Consider the following 5,937-nt stretch of genomic DNA (forward strand, 5'->3'; position numbering starts at 1 on the left):
ACAAGCCCCTCATGGGAGATTTACCTCGTCTCACAGAATGAGTGAGGGGTGAGGGGGTGAGGGGATCTCAGGAGGGAAGACATGGGGAGCTTCTCATTACATTCATTTCCACATCCTCGCCTCCTCTCTCCTCGAAATAGTTCGAAATATAGCCAAATGATATACATTACATTTATACAGGACATTTTAATTTCTAAGTGTTGTGGCATCACATACAGATTCAGTTTATTGTTTTTATTTTAACCATTACCTGCACAAAGACCCCACCTGTCGTGTGCCAGTTAAGAGTATAGAAATGTCATCAATCCCACCCGCTCTTTCATGGTGAGTTTTTATGACATTCACCATCTGCGCTCACACTGACTGCATGGGAAAATTCAGTTCTCAGGAGTTTTTGTGCATGTGTGAAATAACCAAACGATTTTTTAAATCCTGATTGTCTTGTTTGTCTGTCTTTAAAATTCCTGTTTCTTGTTCAGATGTATCTGATTTTTTAAGCCTGTTTTACAGATCTCCTTTTGTGCAACACTGTGGTTGTTGTTTTTTTAAAAAAGTCTCTGCTTGACGGCAGCATGCGGCGAGATGACTTGGATTGGTGGAATACAGTACAGATGTCCTGCAGTAAATCTTCATTATAGGGATCAGTGATGTATAACATATATTCAAGACGGTGACAAATCTGTAGTGAAGCATGTCCTCCTCGCTTCTTCTCCTGATCGCTCTCTCGCTCTCAGCTGTTTGTGTGTGTGTGCACGTGTGTGTGTGTGTGTGTGTGTGTGTGTGTGTGTGTGTGTGTCTACCCCTCTTCCTCACACAAACACTCAATCAACCTATCACACAATTGCAAACCCTCTCCACAGACGGTGCATTCCAGGAAACTTCATTCACTGCAGATATTGTCTTTTTGGGGTTAAGGGTCGATTATGATTTATTTTTTCAAAACAAAAGGAGGAGCCAGATGCATAAAATCAGACATGTGGAGGAGGAGGAAGAGGAGGAAGAGGAGGAGGAGAGCAGAGATCGGACACTGATGGTGGAGTATCACAGATGAAGGGAGGGAGGAGAGGAAGCAGAGGGGGGTGGAGATGGAGGGTGACCCTGATCTCCTGCAATACAACCACAGGCTGCAGGGCAGGGAGCCTGTTGAGACACAGCTTAACCTGACCATCCCTCCTCACACACACACACACACACACACACACACACACACACACACACAAATGATGCCTCAGATCACTCCTAAAGCTCAGGTCAAACTACAGGGTTGTTTAACTTCTGTTTAGGGGGGTAGTCGACTGAGTTTTTTCTATTGTTGTAGTCAAGTCCACACTAACCTGAGACCCGAAATGAGACCAAGACATTTAGGGGTCGAGACCGAGACGAGACTCAGACCAAGACAGGGTGAGCCTTAGATGAGACCAAGAACATATACATCAATGAAAAAATCTTCATCTTGTGCGGCAGGTATGTCACTCACTTAGACCGTAACACCAGGAAGGTGGTGTGGCTGTAAATGTGCAGGTGAGCCGTGCAAATGCATCAGGAAATATTCAGGAAGATTTATTGAGTGAGTGGGGGTGTTCATGTGTAGATCAAGCAACCAGTGAGTGAGTGAGACCACTCCAAAAAAAAAAACCTGCCCTCCTGTATGTTTTTTAAATTTTTTCTATGTGTGGGTTCTCTCTGTGTACTCCGGCTTCCTCCCTCAGTCCAAAGACATTCTCATTAGGTTAACTGGGGACTCTAAATTGGTGAGTGTGTCTGGTTGTCTGTCTCTATATGTCAGCCCTGTGATTGACTGGTGAACAGTCCAGGGTATAACCCCGCCTCTCACCCAATGACAGCTGAGGTCGACTCTATCAGTATATACAGATAACAATATGGATGGTAGTGTTGGACTCTTGGTCTGCTGCGTCCTTCTTACATCATATCCTGCCTCCTGACACCCCGACATCTGACAGTGAAATTCCCTGTAAGGTTTGTGAACAACTCAGGAAGATTTCAGTTTTCTCCCTCAAAGACCAATGTCATATTTATGTTAAAGGAAAATGCCAAAAAAAAAAAAAACATGAAAGAGGAAGGAGGGATAATGTCTTTTGCAGACTTTTACAAACCTGCATTAGAAGTTGTAAAGTAAATTAAGAATGCAGGAACTAAAGTAATAAAGTAACAACATGGGACAAAAGGAGGACAATATTAAATAAATACAAACTTAAAAATGCACAAAAATAGTTTTTTCTTTGAAGTTTCATTGAACAAATTCGACATTCACTGATTTCAGGGCACATCTGACATCCTGTAAAAAAAAAAAAAATCCTGAAGGTCCAAAAGATCCACATTGTGAAAACGCTGGGTAATATGAGTATTTACTGTAGCCCACATAGTCTAACCCTGCAGAGGTTTTGTTTGTTTGAAAAATGAAAATAAAAGCAACTGCTGACTGATGACAGGATTATTTATGACACACAGTCACAGTAGAGATGATGCATTATTGAGCGTCATGTTTTTACAAGTGGAAGTCGTCCTTCTGTAGTGAAAATGTGTTCAACCCTCGAGGCAACATGAACAAAGATCTTTTATTTTACGAGCTCAGGAAGTGACTGACATTAGCATTGTTAATGTAGACAGGTGCAACTCGACAAACTTGATTTCTCACAAGCTGAGGAGTGAGAAAATCTCTTCAACCACAGCTAGATTTACCGTACTCCACCTATAGCAAAACATACACATATGTGACGTTTATTTTTAAGTGTATTAAATATTTAAATGTTAAAGCTATAACTCTGACTCATAGATTCAACGATTAGAGACTGTAACGCTCACAGTTTGTGTTAAACTATTGATTATGCATTTTATTTTCTCCATCCACATGACACCAGTCCTCAGATTTCACAGCTGCACCCCAGAAGATCTGTAGCACAAAGAAAGACCAGAAGTGATGACAGAACTGGAAGTTTAAATCTTAAAAGAATGATTTTCAACTTTTTTTTTTTTTTTCAGGGAGTTTTATCGTCTTCAGAGAGTCAGGTTTAAAATTTTTTTAGAAAACCAGTTTAAAGCAGTGACTGCTATTACGTCTTAGAAATGTTGGACGTTGGACTCGGTAGCCGGATGACTGTACATGAGGCGCTCAAACCAGAGGCTGTAATCCTCAAAGAGGGCGGCCCAGGTTTGAATCCCACCTGTGGCTACTTTCCCGCATGCCATTCCCCTCTTTCTCTCTCTCTTCCTGATTTCTGACCTCATCCACTGTCCTGCATCTCCAATTAAGTCCAAAAAGCCCCAAAATAAGTAAAAAATAACTGTTTTTGTAAGTTTTCATGCTGAATTGATGTTTAATTATTTATTCTTCTGCTTGTTTGTCTTTTCAGTTTGCTGTCACACTGAAGTTGCCATTCTGTCCTATTTCTAGCAAATGTTCCAGATACATTTAAAAAGCATAGGAAGTTGTTAGCAAGTGAGAGTGCGACTGACAGTGGGATTAGAGTGTGTAGATATTTATTGATGTCTATGGTGAGAGGTGAAAATATGTATATCTGCCAAAGGGGGGGGGAAGCAGAAGAAGTTTGGGAACCAATGTCTACACTAAGGATGCAATATTGGAGAGGTAAGTAAGGACCATTCTAAGGGCCCATGACAGACAGGGGACCCCTACAATCTTACTAGTCCAATATTATACTATATTTTAACATTTTCTACAATAATACCACAGAGACTTTCCCATCACTCCACATTCAGAGTCCAAATAAAAACACAGCTTCCACAACTTCCTTAACAAAATCAACCAAACCAGAGGCAGGCAGTCACAGTGAAGGCAAATGTTACAGTCCTGTTGGAGTGTCTTCATAACCATGACAACAGGAAAATGCACTGGACGCTGGATCTGTGGAGTTAGCAGAGCTGCGGAGCTGCTAATGAGAAGTGAATCTGTCTGACGGCTGTGATGTTGATGCTGCTCAATCTGGACTGTTGATTTAGGAGCTGTTTGTGTTATCTTTGGTTTATGGCCATGCAGTAAAGCTGAAGGTGTGGGGGTCAGCGTGTGTGTGTGTGTGTGTGTGTGTGTGCAATGTGTGTATGTGTGTGTGTGTGCAATGTGTGTATGTGTGTGTGTGTGCAATGTGTGTGACTTGGGTCAGTTCAGCCACCTGGCCTCTGGACAGCTGCTACTGGGACACATGCGGCTCAAGGCTTGTCCTACTGTACACACAGACACATGCACACACACACACATAGACACATGCTCATACACACACACACACACACACACACACACACACACACACACCTTGCTACTATTCATGAATGCATGGACACACGGTGCAGCAGACGGACGCACAGACAGAATGTCAAACAGTCTATTACGTCTTTGTATTAATTAACATCATTAATCAAATCTGCTGCATCAGTTCCATCCTGTTTGTGCTGACTGATAATCACATTATTGAAAAAAATAATGATGTTTGTGTTTGGACGGGCACGGTCAACACAGGGTGCTGGTTACACAGCTGCACTGAGACACACACACACACACACACACACACACACACACACACACACACACACATATATATATAGTGCAATTAACAAACAGTGCCACAGCAAAACACACAAACAGTAACATAAAAAAAAAAAAATCTCCTCCTCCCGTCTCAGATTCCTTTCTGTCAGTTTGTGTCGGAGCGATCGGTCCACGAGGTGTATGGAAACTGGATTGAGGCCCTGAGGAGTATGTGTGTGTATGTGTGTATGGGTGTGTGTGTCTGTGTGTGTGTGTGCCAGGTCTTTAGGACTTTGGGAAAGGCCTGTACCCATTTTTCACGTTTTTGTCCAAAGTCCTGATATGTACTGTAAACATGTGTGTGTGTGTGTGTGTGTGTGTGTGTGTGTGTGTGTGTGTGTGTGTGTGTGTGTGTGTGTGTGTGTGTGTGTGTGTGTGTGTGTGTGTGGCTGGTAACCTTTTGTTGTGATGGGACTGAGCTGTGTTGTCTGGCGCACACACCCAGTCGGCAGAGGCCCGGGGAGATGCTCAGAAGGTAAAAAGGATCTGATGAAGGGACAGGTATGTCGGAGAGGCTCCACTCCTCCTCCTCCTCCTCTGCTGCTGCAGCGACAGGAAGGTGTGTCTGCTGTCACACAGCCTCCGGTCGAGGCGGATAATTAATCACCTCATGTTTTCTAAAAGAAAGACTAAAGTGACTCGAAAGTGAGACAAAGGTGTTTAACAAGACGTTACATTAAGTATCATAGGTAGTCATATGAATGATTTATTCTTAACATGTATTTAATTGATTGTATCTGTTGAACAAGATTTTTACAATAAGGGATGAACAAGCAACTAGTGACTCATCTCTCCCCATGGTTTCACATTACCGTCCTCACCTATAACTTCATGGTGTAGTCTGTCCTCACATTCTGCTTCATCAACTGGTCTGGTAACCTCTCAATAGGAGACAAAAACAATTTTATTAAAGTTGCCTGTTAGATCATTGAGGTTAAATTACTCGATCTGTCTCTCAGCTTCAGAAAGAGAGCTGCAGCTATAAGACTCGAGACGTTTGACAGAGTCCTCCACGTCCTCTGTTTGGTGAGTTTGAGCTTCTGCCCTCAGGAAGGAGATACAGATTACCAAAAAGTCCAACAGGTTGAAAAATGATTTTATAACTCAGCCCATCAAGATACTGAACTTTAAAGTCCCTGACACTTAAAGCAGACGGCAAAGAACTAGTGGTGATGAAGGCTGCCTGTGATGTCGCCTCACGTCTTGGCCATAAAGATGCACTTGAACTCACCGCAAAGACTACAGCCGACGGCCAACCACCACGTACGATCTGCACACGAGTGAGAGGAAATAACTCTCCATGCCAGCAGGGGGCGGTAATCTGTCGTTATGATACGAGAAGACCATTTTCACACCGCTGTCGGTCACCACTCGTG

Source organism: Labrus bergylta, chromosome 1 (genome assembly GCF_963930695.1).
Source record: "Labrus bergylta chromosome 1, fLabBer1.1, whole genome shotgun sequence".
Taxonomy (NCBI): Eukaryota; Metazoa; Chordata; class Actinopteri; order Labriformes; family Labridae; genus Labrus; species Labrus bergylta.